The following is a 19330-nucleotide window of genomic DNA, read 5'->3' as shown; positions in this document are numbered from 1 at the left end:
CTTTGCTCCCGTCACTAGTATGACGGCATATTAGTTTGATGCGTTGTATAAGGCTATTAGTCAGTATTTTCCCTGGATAAAATCCAGGATGAGATAAACCTTTCAATTGACTAATTCCTTTATTTAAATTTCTTCTTTTCCAGTTATCAAACTGGGAGCATAGGTGATTCTGTTCCGGCTCTTGGAACCTTATGGTTAGAGCCTTGTTTTATGGAATATGTTCTAAGAACAAGATTTTGGTGAACACATAACCTGCTGTTGAATCACAGACAGCTTGGGGACCAGGCCCCGGTCCGGGATTGATCTTGTAGGGGGCTGACTTTCTGTCTTCGCGCAAGTGTGGTTTCGAGCTCACATGTTTTCCTCTCAGAGGCTGTTTCTGATTTCAAAATTGTCTGAGGATCAGACAAAGGATGAGATGCCCTTACACTGCGTAGGAGTCCTCTCAGACCTGGGATTGTTCCAGTTCTAATACCGGTACAGGATCTGGAGTTACTGGTCGGGTGGTGGTTTCCAAAAAAGGGGACTTTTCAGACCATTTTTTAAGAAGGGTCCTGTCCTTCAAGATGGAAACTATTAAATTGTTCCATTTCTTCTTTGATCCTAGAGGGTCAATTTATGTCACGGGTGGATTGAGGGTTAAGTGCCATCATGTTCCGTTCACGAGAATCGTCTCAAGTTTTAGGGTTTGCCTTTCTGGACAAACTCTTCCTTCCACAGTGCCGAGTTCTTACGGAGGCTCTGGGATCACTGTTGGCGGTGCTTCAGTTATGGGGCATTACAATGGCGCCCTATCTGACCAATATCCTAGTCCAGGTGTCATCTTTACAGTAAGCAAGATTTGCACGGACATGGTGTTATACTTCCCGTGAGCTTACGGGTGGAAGGTGTCTTTGGAAAAATGTTCCTTAGTTCCAAGCACAAGGGTAGCTTTCTTGGGAATCATGATGCATTCCATATCAATGATGATTTTTCTGACTGCGGTCAGGTAATCTGGGTCTATATATACTGGTTTAGTCCTTCAGTCCACTTTTCGGCCTTTAGTGGCTCTGTATATAGAGGTATTCGGGCTGCTGGTGACGGCAATGGACATTAGCCGGACAGATGGCTTAGCATGCTAAGGCACTGTGACCAAGTTCTGTAACAACTTTAGGGTTGCTGATTCCATCCCCGGTGAGGTTCATTCAACCTTCATCCTTCTAAGGTTGATGGACTGAACAGCGCCTCGTGTCACTTGAAATTCTGTTTGTTCGATCCGCCTCAGACCTATACAGTTAAGCTTCCTCAGGCAATGGAATGGAGACTATGCAAACTTGTCTCCTCATATAACTCTTTTTTTCTATGGTGGTTGTCTCTGGATCACCTATTCCAGGGAACATGATTTAGCAGAGTGTGGACTCAAGCGGAGTCTGTTCTTTTTATAGACTTCCTGCAACTGAGAGCGAGCTTCACGGCTCTTCTGTTCTGGCCTCTGTTGGCTTTGGACCAGTTTCATTCTTGCTATCTGTCTGCAATCCATGTCCCAGGGGTGTACACCTGGGACTTGGATTTTCTGAGTAGACATACTTTTAAATTGGGAGAGTGGGGACTCCATCTGGGAGTATTCTCCAACCTGATTTTTAAATGGGGTCGGCCGGAGTAAAATCTCGTGCCGTCTTGTCAGACTTTTGGGTTTCGGGTCCAGGTCCAGGGCACCCAGTCTGAGATGATAACTGCCTGGGCAGTTCTTTGGTCTTTTGGCCTAGAATATCTATTCCCCCGTTTGCGCTTCTTTGCTGGGCAAATCAAATACGGGAGGGCTTCAGTGATCCTCCTCGCTTCTAAGTGGCTTCGCAGGATTTGGTATACCAGTCTGATGAGCATGTCATCTCTGCAACCTTGGGCATTTCTGTTGCGGAAGGACCTCTTATTCAGGGTCCCTTCTTCCACCCAAGTCTAGTTTTTTCTAAAGTTGATTGCTTGGAGATTGGACGCTTGATCCTATACTAGCGAGGTTTCTTTGATTCGGTCTTAAGATACCTTAATTCAGGCAGGTAAGCCTGTGAATAGGAAGATTTTCCATAAGATAGGGCATGAATGTCTTTATTGGTGTGAATCCAAGAGTTACTCATGGAGTAGAGCTAGGATTCCCAGGATTTTGTGTTTTCTCCAAGAAAGCTCGGAGCTGGGTTTTTCAGCAGGTTCCCTAAAGGGTCAGGTCTCTACTTTATCTACTTTGTTACATCAGCATCTGGCAGATGTCCCAGATGTACAATCTTTTTGTCAGGCTCTGATTAGAGTCAGGACTGTGTTTCAACCAATTGCTCCTCCTTGGAGTTTAAATTTAGTTCTTAGAGTTCTTCAAAGGGTTCCGTTTGAACCTATGCCTTCCATAGATAGTAAGTTATTATCTTGGAAAGTTTTATTTCTGGTTGCTATTTCTTCTGTACGAAGAGTATCTGAGCTTTCAGTATTGCAATATGATTCTCCTTATCTTATTTTTCATAGGATAAGGTGGTGTTATGTACTACACCTGGTTTTCTTACTCAGGTTGTTTCAATCAAGAATATTAGTCAGGAGATTGTTGTTCCTTCTTTGTGTCCTAATCCTTCTTCTAAGACGGATCGTCTATTACTTAATGTAGACGTAGTCCGTGCTTGACAGTTTTACTTACAAGCGACTAAGGATTTATGTCAATCTTCTTTGTTTTTTTCAGAGAAACGTGATGGTCAGAAAGCTACGGCTACCTCTTTCTTTTTGACTGAATAGTATCATCCATGTTGTATGTGAGCTTTGGTATTGTATCCCACAAGTAAGGATGAAATCCGTGGACTCATCGTATCTTGAAAAAGAAAAGGAAATTTATGCCTGATAAATTTATTTCTTTTTCCATACGATGAGTCCACGGCCCGCCCTGTTCTATGAGACAGGTTATTAAATTTTTGTTAAACTTCAGACACCTCTGCACCTTGGCTTTTCCTTTCTCTTCCTAACTTCGGTCGAATGACTGGGTTGGGAGGAAAGGGAGGGAGGGAGGAGCTATTTATACAGCTCTGCTGTGGTGCTCTTGCCTCCTCCTGCTGACCAGGAGGCATAATCCCACAAGTAAGGATGAAATCTGTGGACTCATCGTATCGAAAAATAAATAAATTTATCAGGTAAGCATAAATTTCCTTTTTGATCCTCAGAGTTGGTTCTAGACTTTGCGTTTCTGGTATAAAAACCAGTGTGTTTTCCGGGATGCTGTTTTTTCTTCGGATGGCAAGTTTTTTCCTGAGATCTTGCGATATGCCCTCCAGTCACCCATGGTCTGCCGAGGCTGAGTCTTCGGCATGACGACGTCCTTTTCTATAACTGTTTTAGCGGACTTAAAGGGATTATCGTGGGGGGGATTCGATCCCCAGTGTTCCGTTCAGATCTCTGTCTGGAGTAGTTCAGGGACGGTTTTGTCTTGTCGCTTCGCTGCCCGTGGGGTGCAAGTGTCCTATGGGAGTCCGTGGATCAGGAGTTTTCCTTTTTATCCTATGGTTCCTCAGCCGAACACTCAGCCTTGAGGCTTTGGTCTTCTGGGTTCGTACCAGTTGGGACCTTTCGGTGGGTAGCTCCCTTTGTTTGGAAGGGGAGAGTTTCTACTGCATAGACGGGAGGAACTCGTGTTTGATGGTGGGCGGAGGCCCACTACGGCTCTTTGTCAACAGTCCTCTAATTGAGCAGGCTCTTCAGGAACGGATGTTCACGACTATCTTTTTTTCTCATGGAGCGGTATCTGATTGTAGAAGCCAATCAGGAGTCCTTGCCTATCTCTGATTTCCTCTTAAGCTCTCAGGGAGATGTGGTGTAATGGTTAGATCCACCACTTCTGAATCAAAGATTGTGACTTGGAACCCAGGTCAACTTCTGTGTTCTACCAGAAGGTGCGTCTGGGGTCTGCTAGCATCCCTAAGTGGAATGTTATTCAGGTACCTTCAGTCCGTGCAATTTCCTTTTCTTTCCTATGACATAGAGAGTCCACAATTTCATTCCAATTACTAGTGGGATATTAAACTCCTCCTCTTTGCCTCTGTCAATGGAGGATGTGCGAAGACGGTGTCTGAAGATATCTAATCCTTTAATAGTTACTTTTCCCTGCAAGCAAGGATTGGGGTCTAGCTGAGTCCATGTGAATCTCTTTAGTAAGAGTAGTGGTGGCTTTTAGCGGTAAGAAGGCGGTGAGGTGGTCTTTGCTTTACTTCTAAAATTTGCTACCCTTTTGCAGAAAGACCATGGTTGGTTACTCTGATCTTTCTTTTACTACAGGTCCCTGACAGGCAGTGGAGCACCGGTCACACCTTAGTAGCTGTCATTTGCCCTGCAGCTGGATCCACAGGTAAGTGCTTTTGCCTTCTAGGTACTGAAGGACAGCACCTTTGAGATTAACTATTTAAGTAGACTTATTTTGGGACCTAGATATCCTTTCTAGTTTAAGGATACATTTGGGGGCAACTTTTCCTGCTATAGAGGAGGTAGTGGCTTCTTAATTGTTACTTACTGGCACTTTAAGAATGAGACTTTGAGAGACTTAAGGGAGTGTTATTTATTAACGTTTCCCCTAATCACTTGGTAGGGGATACTGTTTTTGTTTGGATACTTTATTCTCTGTGCATATGTTAAGAGGTGTTTCTTTTTCGGCTGATTTAGTTACTTTGCATGCTCTTTCAATCTGTGGCGCAGTTAGTTTTGGCCGGTCATGTGACTTCCGGTTTGTCCTGTATACGGTGCGGAGTGTCATGCTGTGAGTTTCCGACATCAGACTTTGCTGATCGTAGTTACTTAGAAGTACTATTCTCTGTTGGACAAGCTACACATCTTTCTTTCATGTAATTGGCAAGAGTCCATGAGCTAGTGACATATGGGATATACAATCCTACCAGGAGGGGCAAAGTTTCCCAAACCTCAAAATGCCTATAAATACACCCCTCACTACACCCACAAATCAGTTTTACAAACTTTGCCTCCTATGGAGGTGGTGAAGTAAGTTTGTGCTAAGATTTCTACGTTGATATGCGCTTCTCAGCATTGTTGAAGCCCGATTCCTCTCAGAGTACAGCGAATGTTAGAGGGACGTGAAGGGAGTATTGCCTATTGAATACGATGATTTCTCTAACGGGGGTCTTTTTCATGGGTTCTTTGTTATCGGTCGTAGAGATTCATCTCCTACCTCCCTTTTCAGATCGACGATATACTCTCAGTTTACCATTACCTCTACTAATAACTGTTTTAGTACTCGTTTGGCTATATGTGGATGGGTGTCTTTTGGTAAGAATGTTTTCATTACTTAAGACACTCTCAGCTATGGTTTGGCACTTTATGCAAATTATATAAAGTTCTAAATATATGTATTGTACAGGTGGCCCTCGTTTTACAACGGTTCAATTTACACCGTTTCAGAATAACAACCTTTTTTCCCAGTCATGTGACTGCTATTGAAAAGCATTGAGAAGCAGTGCATTTATTAAAATAGCCAGTAGTTGGAGCTGTCCGCTTGTGTTGCAGCAAAGCCAAGCATGCTGAAATTACTCAGTTTAACCAGACCTGAGCTATCAAGCAGATTTCAAAGGAACAAGATCTTCCTGTCTATAAATCAGTCGAGATTGGAATGCATAGAAAAAACTGTTTGTGGAAAAATGCAAGTGAAGTCTGTGTTGTGTGATTATTTTATTAGGTTTATAATGCTGTTTAGCAAATGTTTTTGTTCATTTAACTTAGTTTAATTATATATTCTATGTTGTGTGATTATTTTATTAGATTTATAATGCTGTTTAGCATTTAAAGTCTTCATTTCAAAGCTTTAAAAATAATGTATTAGGTATTACTTATGACAATTTTGAGAGGGGCCTGGAACCTATCTCCCTCACTTCCCATTGACTTACATTATAAACTGGGTTTTAATTTACAACGGTTTCAATTTACAACCATTCCTTCTGGAACCTAACCCCGGTGTAAACTGAGGGCTACCTGTACTTATATTTGCCATGAGTCAGGTTCATGTATTTCCTTCTGCAGACTGTCAGTTTCATATTTGGGAATATAAACACTTTAAGAAATTTATTTCTTACCTGGGGTTTAGTCTTTTTTCAATTTGACTACTTTTTGCAATTGCGGGTGTTAGGCCCGCGGGTGCGTCAAATGCTAGACTTTATTGCGTCATTTTTGGCGCTGAAAAATACGTTTTTAACGCAACTTCGTCATTTCCGGCATCATACGTGACGCCGAGACCTTTCACACGGCGGCGTCATTAGTGACGCAAGTGTGTCATTTCCGGTCATTTTTGGCGCCAAAAAAGTTTACGTTTCGTTGTGCGTCATACTTGGCGCCAATTTTTTTTCATTATTTCAATACCCCATTGTTGTTTGCCTCCTGCTTTCTTCTCTATCAAGAGGCCTATGCTTTTGCATTTTTTCCCATTCCTGAAACTGTCATTTAAGGAAATAGATAATTTTGCTTTATATGTTGTTTTTTCTCTTACATTGAGCAAGATGTCCCAATCCGATCCTGTCTCTGAAGTTTCTGCTGGAACATTGCTGCCTGACATCGGTTCTACCAAAGCTAAGTGCATTTGTTGTAAAATTGTAGAAATTATTCCACCGAATGTCATTTTTAATAGTTGTCATGATAAAATTTTACATGCAGATAGTGTTTCTATCAGTAATAGTAAATTGCCAGTTGCAGTTCCTTCAACTTCTAATGTGCATGATATACCTGTAAATTTTAAAGAATTTGTTTCTGATTCTATTATGAAGGCTTTGTCTGCATTTCCACCTTCTAATAAACGTAAAAGGTCTTTTAAAACTTCTCATTTAGCTTATGAAATTTCAAATGACCAACAACATAATAATTCATCCTCTTCTGATGAGGATCTATCTGAAACAGAAGATCCTTCCTCAGATATTGACACTGACAAATCTACTTATTTATTTAAAATAGAGTATATGAGTTCTTTATTAAAAGAAGTGTTAATTACTTTGGATATTGAGGTAACCAGTCCTATTGACGTTCAGTCTAATAAACATTTAAATGCTGTTTTTAAACCTCCTGTGGTTTCCCCAGGTGTTTTTCCCATTCCTGAGGCTATTTCTGATATAATTTCTAGGGAACTTCCTTTATTCCTTCTTCAAGGTTTAAGAGATTGTATCCTTTACCAGCAAAATCTATAGAGTTTTGGGAAAAGATCCCCAAAGTTGATGGGGCTATTTCTACTCTTGCTAAACGTACCACTATTCCTATGGAAGATAGCACTTCCTTTAAGGATCCTTTAGATAGTAAGCTTGAATCTTATCTAAGGAAGGCCTATTTATATTCAGGTCATCTTCTCAGACCTGCTATTTCTTTGGGTGATGTTGCGGCTGCATCAACTTTCTGGTTGGAAAATTTAGCGCAACATGAATTGGATTTTGACATATCTAGCATTGTTCGCTTACTGCAACATGCTAATCATTTTATTTGTGATGCCATTTTTGATATTATCAAAATTGATGTTAGATCCATGTCTTTAGCTGTATTAGCTAGAAGAGCTTTGTGGCTTAAGTCTTGGAATGCTGATATGACATCTAAATCTAGATTACTATCTCTTTCTTTCCAAGGTAATTATTTATTTGGTTCTCAGTTGGATTCTATTATTTCAACTATCACTGGAGGAAAAGGAGTTTTTTTGCCACAGGATAAAAATCCTAAGGGTAAATCTAAGGCTTCTAACCATTTTCGTTCCTTTCGTCAGAATAAGGAACAAAAACTCAATCCTCCTCCCAAGGAATCTGCTTCCAGTTGGAAGCCTTTCTCAAATTGGAATAAATCCAAGCCATTTAGGAAACCAAAGTCTGCCCCTAAGTCCGCATGAAGGTGCGGCCCTCATTCCAGCTCAGCTGGTAGGGGGCAGATTAAGGTTTTTCAAGAATTTTTGGATAAAAACTGTCCAAAATCATTGGATTCAGAGCATTGTCTCTCAAGGGTATCGAATAGGATTCAAAGTAAGACCTCCTGTGAGAAGATTTTTTCTCTCACTCATCCCTGTAAATCCAGTAAAAGCTCAGGCTTTTCTGAAGTGTGTTTCAGACCTGGAGTCTTCAGGGGTAATCATGCCAGTTCCTCCTCAGGAACAAGGTTTGGGGTTTTATTCAAACCTATTCATTGTACCAAAGAAAGAAAATTTGTTCAGACCAGTTCTGGATCTGAAAATTTTGAATCGTTATGTAAGAGTACCAACTTTCAAGATGGTGACTATAAGGACTATTCTGCCTTTTGTTCAGCAAGGACATTATATGTCCACAATAGACTTGCAGGATGCATACCTTCATATTCCGATTCATCCAGAACACTATCAGTTTCTGAGATTCTCTTTTCTAGACAAGCATTACCAATTTGTTGCTCTTCCATTTGGTCTAGCAACAGCTCCAAGAATCTTTTCAAAGGTTCTGGGTGCCCTACTATCTGTAATCAGAGAACAGGGTATTGCGGTGTTTCCTTATTTGGACGATATCTTGGTACTAGCTCAGTCTTTACATACTGCAGAATCTCACACGAATCAACTAGTGTTGTTTCTTCGGAAACATGGTTGGAGGATCAATTTACCAAAAAGTTTCTTGATTCCTCAGACAAGGGTCACCTTTTTAGGTTTCCAGATAGATTCAGTGTCCATGACTCTATCTCTAACAGACAAGAGACGTTTAAAATTGGTCGCAGCATGCCGGCACCTTCAGTCTCAGTCATTCCCTTCAGTGGCTATGTGCATGGAAGTTTTAGGTCTCATGACTGCAGCATCGGACGCGATCCCCTTTGCTTGTTTTCACATGAGACCTCTACAGCTTTGCATGCTGAATCAATGGTGTAGGGATTATACAAAGATATCACAATTAATATCCTTGAATCCCAATGTACAACACTCTCTGACATGGTGGATAGATCACCATCGTTTGGTTCAAGGGGCCTCATTTGTTCGGCCAACCTGGACTGTGATCTCAAAAGATGTGAGTCTTTCAGGTTGGGGAGCTGTTTGGGGATCTCTGACACCACAAGGGGTTTGGAAATCTCAAGAGGCGAGATTACCAATAAATATTTTAGAACTCCGTGCAATTCTCAGGACTCTTCAGTTTTGGCCTCTGCTAAAGAGAGAACCGTTCATTTGTTTTCAGACAGACAATATCACAACTGTGGCATATGTCAATCATCAGGGTGGGACTCACAGTCCCCAAGCTATGAAAGAAGTATCTCGGATACTTGCTTGGGCAGAATCCAGCTCCTGTCTAATCTCTGCGGTACATATCCCAGGTATAGACAATTGGGAGGCAGATTATCTCAGCCGCCAGACTTTACATCCAGGGGAGTGGTCTCTCCATCCAGATGTGTTTTCTCAGATTGTTCAGATGTGGGGGCTTCCAGAGATAGATCTCATGGCCTCTCATCTAAACAAGAAACTTCCCAGATACCTGTCCAGGTCCAGGGATGTTCAGGCGGAAGCAGTGGATGCACTGACACTTCCTTGGTGTTATCATCCTGCTTACATTTTCCCGCCTCTAGTTCTCCTTAAAAGAGTGATCTCCAAAATCATCATGGAACAGTCTTTTGTGTTGCTGGTGGCTCCAGCATGGCCACACAGGTTTTGGTATGCGGATCTGGTGCGTATGTCCAGTTGCACGCCTTGGCCACTTCCGTTACGGCCGGACCTACTATCTCAAGGTCCGTTTTTCCATCAGGATCTCAAATCATTAAATTTGAAGGTGTGGAAATTGAACGCTTAGTTCTAAGTCATAGAGGTTTCTCTGACTCAGTGATTAATACTATGTTACAAGCTCGTAAATCTGTCTCTAGAAAGATTTATTATAGAGTTTGGAAGACTTATATTTCATGGTGTTCTTCTCATAAATTCTCCTGGCATTCTTTTAGAATTCCTAGAATGTTACAGTTCCTTCAGGATGGTTTAGATAAGGGTTTGTCTGCAAGTTCCTTGAAAGGACAAATCTCCCCTCTTTTTTAGAACCGATTCATCCAGAACACTATCAGTTTCTGAGATTCTCTTTTCTAGACAAGCATTACCAATTTGTTGCTCTTCCATTTGGTCTAGCAACAGCTCCAAGAATCTGTTTTATTTCACAGAAAGATTGCTATACTTCCTGATATTCACTGTTTTGTACAAGCTTTAGTTCGTATTAAGCCTGTCATTAAATCAATTTCTCCTCCATGGAGTCTTAATTTGGTTTTGAAGGCATTACAGGCTCCTCCATTTGAGCCTATGCATTCTTTGGACATTAAACTACTTTCTTGGAAAGTGTTGTTCCTTTTGGCTATCTCTTCTGCTAGAAGAGTTTCTGAGCTATCTGCTCTTTCTTGTGAGTCTCCTTTTCTGATTTTTCATCAGGATAAGGCAGTTTTGCGGACTTCTTTTCAATTTTTACCTAAGGTTGTGAATTCTAACAACATTAGTAGAGAAATTGTTGTCCCTTCCTTATGTCCTAATCCTAAGAATTCTTTGGAGAGATCCTTACATTCTTTGGATGTGGTAAGAGCTTTGAAATATTATGTGGAAGCTACTAAAGATTTCAGGAAGACTTCTAGTCTATTTGTTTTATTTTCTGGTCCTAGGAAAGGTCAGAAGGCTTCTGCTAGTTCCTTGGCTTCTTGGTTGAAACTTTTGATTCAACAAGCTTATTTGGAAGCGGGTCAGGCCCCTCCTCAGAGAATTACAGCTCATTCTACTAGATCAGTTTCCACTTTGTGGGCTTTTAAGAATGAAGCTTCAGTTGATCAGATTTGCAAAGTGGCGACTTGGTCCTCTTTGCATATATTTACTAAATTCTACCGTTTTGGTGTATTTGCTTCTTCGGAAGCAGTTTTTGGTAGAAAAGTTCTTCAGGCAGCTGTTTCAGTTTGATTCTTCTGCTTTTTGATTTAATTTTTTTGCTTTCAAAAATGAAATAAACTTATTTTTTTGGGTTGTGGATTAATTTTTTCAGCGAAATATGGCTGTTTTTATTTTTATTCCCTCCCTCTCTAGTGACTCTTGATTGGAAGACTCCACATCTTGGGTATTGATATCCCATATGTCACTAGCTCATGGACTCTTGCCAATTACATGAAAGAAAACATAATTTATGTAAGAACTTACCCGATAAATTAATTTCTTTCATATTGGCAAGAGTCCATGAGGCCCACCCTTTTTATGGTGGTTATGATTTTTTTGTATAAAGCACAATTATTTCCAAATTTCCTTTGTTGATGCTTTCTACTCCTTTCTTTATCACCCCACTGCTTGGCTATTCGTTAAACTGAATTGTGGGTGTGGTGAGGGGTGTATTTATAGGCATTTTGAGGTTTGGGAAACTTTGCCCCTCCTGGTAGGATTGTATATCCCATATGTCACTAGCTCATGGACTCTTTTTATCAGGTAAGTTCTTACATAAATTATGTTTTTCTAACCTCTTACTAGTGGCTCAATGCATGGAGGTGATTGGTCTTATGGTGGCCTTCATGGACATCATTACTTTTGGTTGGTTTCATCTGTGACCTTTGAAGCTTTGCATGCTCCGTCAATGGAACGGAGACCCTTCCGATTTATCACAGAGAGTAAATCTGACCCCCTAACAAGAGACTCTCTCTCGTGGTGGATGTCACAGGACCATCTGTCTCGGGGTACTTGCTTCCTGAGACGTTCCTGGGTTATTGTGACTATGGACGCCAGCCTGTCAGGCTGGGGAGCTGTTTGGGGTTCTCTGAAGGCTCAGGGCCTGTGGTCTCGGGAACAGTCTGGTTTATCAGATTCCAGTCAGACATCACCACTTTAGTGGCTTACATCAACCACCATGGAGGGACTCAGAAGTTCCTTGGCCATGAAGGAGGTGACTCGCATTCTGCAGTGGGCGGAAGCTCACGATTGTCTCCTATCTGCCATCCACATTCCAGGAGTGGACAGTTGGGAGGCAGATTTTCTGAGCAGACAGACTTTTCATCCTGGGATGTGGGCTCTTCATCCGGAAGTGTTCTCTCAGATAACCCCCAGTTGGGGGGTTCCAGAGTTGGATCTGATGGCATCTCGTCAAAAAGCTTCCAAAGTACGGTCCAAGGTCAAGAGATCCTCAGGTCACTCTGATAGATGCTCTTGCGGTCATTGCTCGTATCAAACAGAAGAGAGCATCGGTAATCCTAATAGCTCCTGCATGGCCTCGCAGGATCTGGCTCGTGGATCTGATAAGGATGTCATCTCTACCTCCTTGGAGGTTACCTCTGAGGAAGGACGTTCTAATTCAGGATCCTTTCCGCCATCCAAACTTGAATTCTCTGAAGCTGACTGCTTGGAGATTGAACGCCTAGTTCTGTCTAGACGTGGTTTTTCAGAAGCGGTCATTGATACTATGCTTCAGGCTCGCAAACCTGGTGCGCATGTAAGGGTTTCTCCTGGAGCCGGGAGAGGATTCCATGGATTTTGTCTTTTCTTCAGGATGGCCTGGAGAAGGGTTTGTCGGTCAGTACTCTGAAGGGTCAGATTTCTGCTTTATCCTTTGGCACAAACAGACTTACCAGATGTTCAAGCCTTTGTTTAGGCCCTGGTTAGAATCAGGCCTGTGTTTAAACCTACATAAAGACACTTATAGGATTAAGATTAACCTATGTAAGTTAATAGAAATTTTTTTCTTTCCAAGTTGTCAAGCCGATGGAGGCTAAATCCTATTGTATACATTTGATTGGAGTAAATGTTTGAGGGCGTATACCTGTACACAGGTAAAAAGGCTACAGGTGTAGAGGTTCAGGTATGGTCTATGATTAAGGTGGTCAGGATCCGCCGAAACATGTAAGACTGAAACTGAACCTCACATCAGCTCCTATGGTTTTAAGTGTGTGTCTCTGAAGTTTTTTGCAACAACTGTTTGTGAAAGAAAATTGCTACAATAAATTCACAGTGTTTTGGAAGTATTGGATGGATCCGCCTCTTCTTTTTTACTTTGTGTTTAAACCTGTTGCTCCTCGGTGGAGTCTTAATCTTGTTCTTAAAGTTTTACAGCAAGCTCCGTTTGAGCCAATGCATGTTGTTGATATAAAATTTTTATCCTGGAAGGTTTTGTTTCTTCTTGCTATTTCTTCAGCTCACAGAGTTTCTGAGCTTTAGCTCTGCAGTGTAATTCCCAGTACCTTATTTTTCATGCAGATAAGGCCGTCCTTCGTACTAAATTGGGTTTTCTACCTAAGGTGGTGTTGGATCGAAACATTAATCAGGAAAGTGTTGTTCCTTCTTTTTGTACTAATCATTCTCATGAACATCTTTTGCATAACTTGGATGTTGTGCGCGCTCTAAAATTTTACTTACAAGCTGCTAAAGATTTTCGGCAATCTTCTGCCCTGTTTGTCTTTTTGTCTGGAAAGCGTAAGGGTTAGAAGGCAGTTTCTACTCTGTCTCTCTGAGAAGCTTGATTCATTTGGCTTATGAAACTGCTGGACAACAGCCTCCTGAGAGAATTACGGCTCATTCCACTAGGGCTATCTCCTCTTCTTGGGCTTTCAAAAATTGAGCTTTTGCAAACAGATTTGCAAGGCGGCAACATGGTCCTCTTTGCATACTTTTTCAAAATTCTACAAATTTGATACTTTTGCCTCGACAGAGGCATCTTTTGGGAGAAAGGTTCTTCAAGCAGTGGTGCCTTCCGTTTAGGTCCTCCTGCCTTTTTCTCCCTCCCTGTTCATTCCGTGTCCTCTAGCTTAGGTATTGGTTCCCACTAGTAATTGGAATGACACTATGAACTCTCCATGTCATAGGAAAGAAAACACAATTTATGCTTACCTGATAAATTTCGTTCTTTATAGACATGGAGAGTCCACAAACCAGCCCTCTTTTTAATTATAATTCGGCAGTATTTTGGCATAAACCTCAGGCACCTTTTTCACCCTTGTGTTTCTTCTTTTTTCATTTTCCTTCGGCTGAATGACTGGGGGTTATGGGTAAAGGAAGTTACACTTAACAGCTTTGCTTGGGTGCTCTGCCACCTCCTGCTGGCCAGGAGTTGAATATCCCACTAGAAATTGGAATGAGGTTGTGGACTCTCCATGTCCGGAAAGAAAGAAATGTATCAGGCAAGCATAAATTTTGTTTTTTTTTAGTCAAGCAGTGTTGGTTACACTGATGTTCTCTATTTCAGGACCCAGAATGGATGAAGACCTCTAGCTGGGTAAGTCCCTGGATTTCCCTTCCTCAAGGAATTGTTGCCTAGCATGGGGGTTTTGAGCATCTGAGACGAGAAATGGGACTCTGATTTATACTAGTAACTTCCAGTGGTGGTGGACAGTATGTAGAATGGTCTTTGATACACATTGTGGGGACACTTCTAGTAGAGGTTATTAGTGTGTGTAGCAGTGTTTCCAAAACCCAGTCCTCAGGACCCTTACTCAGGCCAGTTATTTATTATATCTTAACTAAAGCACAGGTGAAATAATCAGATATAATGAATATCTGGCCTGAGTAAGGGTCCTGAGAGCTGGGAAACACTGGGTATAGTGTTCTCTAAAGCGGAACCGGTCCCTATTTTAAAAACCCTTAATAAGAGCCCGGTGCACACTACTTCTAAGATATTTGTGGCTGTTTTTTCAGTGCTCCAGTGGAGTCCTTTATACAGTACCACTATAGCAGGCTATAAGAGGGCTGACATTTTATGGCACACTAGTTAAACGGCACCCGACATTAAAAAGGGGAATGTCTGAACAAAGTGGGAGCAGTGCTGGCGGCACACAGTTTGGTGCGCTTTTTTGCTCCTCCCCGAGTGGCTGCGTTGGGCAGAGTGTTCCAAGTCACCGAGTGTCTTCCAGGGAGGTGACCTTTTTTTGCCATAATGGAAGACTCATCTGTTTCTAACCAGGAGTGAGGGAGCCTTCCTACCATGATTGAGTCCACTGAATGCTTACTTTGTAGAATGAGCAGTGTGCCCCCCAGCTCAATTGTGTAATTTATTCCTTACTTCTGTACTGCAGTCTCATTCGAGTGGGCTTAGTACTCAGACTTCTGCACTAACTCAATCAGCCCAGGTTAACTCTGTAACTCCTTTGACCTTGTAGGACTCAGTTAGTCCTGATATTCCAGTTTTACAGCCTCAATCTTAACGCCTTTCCTCTTAATTTTGCAGCCCTGTTACAATCTACAGTTACTGCTGCCCTGAGCACCTTGCTTCATTGCAGGGAAGAGGAAGGCTAAAGATGATGCCACTGAGATTAAAACCAGTAGTTCGCTTGAGGCTTCAGTGGTCAGTCATGTTGAAATTTCTGATGAGGGAGATTCCTCAGCTAGTTCTGAGGGGGAACTTTCATCTGCTAGCTTCTCAGACCTCTGCAGTTACGCATGCTCAAGCAGTGGAATGGAGATTATGTGGATCTGTCTCCACGATTACATCTGGATCAGGAGACAAGGGATTCTCTTCTTTGGTGGTTGTCTTAGGATCATCTCTCCCAGGGAACCTGCTTCCGCAGACCCTCCTGGGTGATTTTGACAACGGACGCCAGCCTGCTGGGATGGGGAGCAGTCTGGGGCTCTCTAAAGGCTCAGGGGACATGGACTCGGAAGGAGTCTGTTCTACCCATAAACATTCTGGAGCTGAGAGCAATCTTCATTGCTCTTCTGGCCTGGCCTCAGTTAGCTTCGGACAGGTTTATCAGGTTCCAGTCAGACAACATAACTTCAGTGGCTTACATCAATCATCAGGGGGAAACTCGGAGTTCCTTGGCCATGACAGAGGTAGCCAAGTTTATTCAGTGGGCAGAGACCCACAATTGCTGTCTGTCTGCGATCCACATTCCAGGAGTGGACAGCTGGGAAGCGGATTTTCTGAGCAGACAGACCTTTCACCTGGGGCAATGGGAACTCCATCCTGAAGTGTTTTCCAGCTTGATTCTCAAATGGGGACAGTCGGAACTGAATCTCATGGCATCTTGGCAGAATGCCAAGCTCCTGAGGTATGGGTCGAGGTCAAGGGATCCTCAGGCTGTATTGATAGATGCTCTGGCGCTCCCTTGGAATTTCAGTCTCGCATATCTATTTCCTCTATTCACTTTCCTTCCTCGGGTTATTGCTCTAATCAAACAGAAGAGGGCGTCGGTGATCCTCATTGCACCAGTGTGGCCTTGCAAGATCTTGTATGCAGATCTAGTGGAAATGTCCTCTCTCCCTCCTTGGAGACTTCCACTGAGGAAGGTCCTTCTACTTCAAGGGTCCTTCCTTCACCCAAATCTTGTTTCTCTGAAGCTGACTGCTTGGAGATTGAACGATTAATTTTATCTAAGCTTGGTTTTTGAGACCATGATTCAGGCTCTTAACCCTGTCACCAGGAAGATTTACTATAAGATATGGCGTAAATATCTGCATTGATATGAATCCAGAGGCTACTCTTGGAGTAGAGTTCAGATTCCTAGAATTTTATCTTTTCTCCAAGGGGGTTTGAAGAAGGGTTTATCGGCAAGTTCCTTAAAGGGTCAAATATCTGCCTTGTCTATTTTGTTACATAAACGTCTGGCGGATGTACCAGACGTGCAATCATTTTGTCAGGCCTTGGTCAGAATCAGGTCTGTGTTTAAACCGGTTACTCCTCCCTGGAGTCTTAACCTTGTTCTTAAAGTTCTTCAGCAGGCTCTGTTTGAGCCTATGCATTCCTTAGATATTAAATTGTTATCTTGTAAGGTTTTGTTTCTTGTTGCTATTTCTTCTACTCGTAAAGTTTCCAAGCTCTCTGCATTACAGTATGAGTCTCCTTACCTTATTTTTCATTCGGATAAGGTAGTTTTGCGTACTAAGTTAGGGTTTCTCCCTAAAGTGGTTTCAGATTGGAACATTAATCAGGAGATTGTTGTTCCTTCTTTATGTCCTAATCCTTCTCATAAGGAACGTCTGCTGCACAACCTAGATGTGGTGCGTGCATTGAAATTCTATTTACAGGCGACTAAGGATTTTTTCATCAGTCTTCTGCTCTGTTTGTGGTTTTCTCTGGGAAACATAAGGGGCAGAAAGCTACGGCTACTTCTCTTTCGTTGTTGCTGAAGAGTATAATTCGTTCGGCCTATGGCACTGCTGGACAGCAGCCCCTCCAGTGAATAATTGAATAAGGCAGAATCCAGGCCAGGACCAGAACCGATTTACCTTGAATGGACAAAGATAGACATCTGCTGTAGATGAGGCCCGGTGGAGCGCAAAAATATTAGCGCTGTTGAGCTCAAGTTAAATCAATATCGCTCTTATTTTTGCTCAAAGTATAAAAGGGTAGCACTTGAGTTAGTCTCTTGCTCACTAACATCTGGAGGTCTCATGGCGTGGCCTCGCTATATCCCTCGCCTAATAGAATTGTAGTGGGCATGATACAAAACTCAGCTCCTGGCTTCACTTGTGAGCTAAGCCAAAGGGTGCATTAAAAATAGAATAGTTTTGTTTTTCATACAGTATAAAATGATTGATATATATATACTGTATATATATATATATATATATATATATATATATATATCAGAGTCCATAGGGAATCCTTAGAATTTGGGATATATTTCCTGCCAATAGAAAGTGGCCAAGAACCCACACAAGAGCTTGGCCTCCCAGGAATGAGGTTGAAGATATTCCAGCTGCTTGTTTATGGATTGTTCCTCTAAGCAGGAAACCTGGTTCTCTTTGGTCTAAAAATAAGAAGTCCAAGATGTCCTACTCCAAGTCTCAATCTTGACGTAGTTGCAGGCCCCATACCAAGATATTTTTTTTCTGGTAGGGGGCAGGGTTTTTTCCCAGACTGATGTGTCATTTAGTACTGGACATCTGCCTCACGTCCCCGAAAATCCTCTGAAGTGGCTGCCTTCATTCAATGTGTTCAGGATCTGGAGGATATATCTGGAGGATATGGGAATAATTGTTCCAGTACCTTTTTTCTCAACAGGAGCAAGGATTTTACTCCAAACTCTTTTTTGTCTCAAAGAAGGAAGGCACTTTCAGACCCATCCTGGACTTGAAAACCCTAAACAAATTCTTAAAGGTGCTTTCTTTCAAGATGGAAACAATTTGCACAATTTTACACTTAATTCTAAAGGGTCAATTCATGTCTACCATAGACCTCAACGATGCATACCTTCATATCCTATATTCACAAGGTTCATCATCAATTCTTTACCTTCCTCAACAAACACTCAGTTTGTTGCCTTTTCTTTTGGTCTGACCACGGCTCCATGTATCTTTACAAAGGTGTTGGGAGCATTATTGGCTGTTATCAGTGCTCAAGGCGTATCAATTGCCCCCTATCTGGACGACACCCTAATTCAGGCTCCTTCTCTGTCTCTAGCGATTTTTCATACTCAAAAGATCATATCCTACCTTTAGGATCATGGTTGCAAGATAAACATTACAAAGAGCTCCTCTCCAGTGACAAGGGCGACTTTTCTGGGAGCCATAATAGACTGTGACAATGCATCTTTTCTTGACAGATTCTTGCAGAATCAAACTTCATAAAAGAAAAGTCTCCTCCTAAGCATATCACAGCTCATTCCACCACAGCAGTTGCCTACTTCCTAGGTTTTCAATAATGATGCATCCTTGGAGCAGATTTGCAAAGCGGCACCTAGTTCTCCAAATTTTACCATTTTGATGTTTTTCTTCCTCGGAGGCAGCTTTGGGCAGGAAAGTCTTTCAGGCCACAGTTTCCAGCAAATAGGAACTGCCTTATTTTGCCCACCATTTCCTTACCATCGACTCTTAGCTTGGGTATTGATTACCACATGTTAAATTTTCCACATGGACTACCATAGGCCCCACTCCCTTTTAAGTTTTTAGTGCAAAAAACCCTGCTTTTTCCCCTATCTGCCTCCTTTTCTCTGCTTGGCTATATGTTAAACTGAGTAGGGTTGGGAGGTGAGAGGGATTAAATCTTTTGTGTGGGTTCTTGGCCTCCTCTTAGTGGCAGGAAATATATCCCACATGTTAAGGATTCCCTATGGATTCTCATCATCACGAAAGAAAGCATAAGTTTTTATATTTATTTTATATATATATATATATATATATATATTGTGGTGTAGAGCTACAGTACCTATCGGACTGCAGTTTTAACACAACTGTATCCCCAAGATACATAAAGCTTCCTGTTCACCCTCCGGCTGCCCAATTGTGTCGGCCAAGGTTTCGTTTATGTAACGGATAGCACAATTCATTGATTCATATTTGCAGCCCTGTGTATGGGAATTAGAGACAGTGATTAAGGATACTGGCCATTTTCTTCAGAAATGGAAAGAGTCCACAGCTGCTTTCATTACTTTTGGGAATTCAGAACCTGGCCACCAGGAGGAGGCAAAGACACCCCAGCCGAAGGCTTAAATACCTCCCCCACTT

The sequence above is a fragment of the Bombina bombina genome, chromosome 9 (genome assembly GCF_027579735.1).
Source record: "Bombina bombina isolate aBomBom1 chromosome 9, aBomBom1.pri, whole genome shotgun sequence".
In the NCBI taxonomy this organism is placed as follows: Eukaryota; Metazoa; Chordata; class Amphibia; order Anura; family Bombinatoridae; genus Bombina; species Bombina bombina.
The sequence above is the reverse complement of the archived record's forward strand: the minus strand, read 5'-3'. Positions refer to the sequence as shown.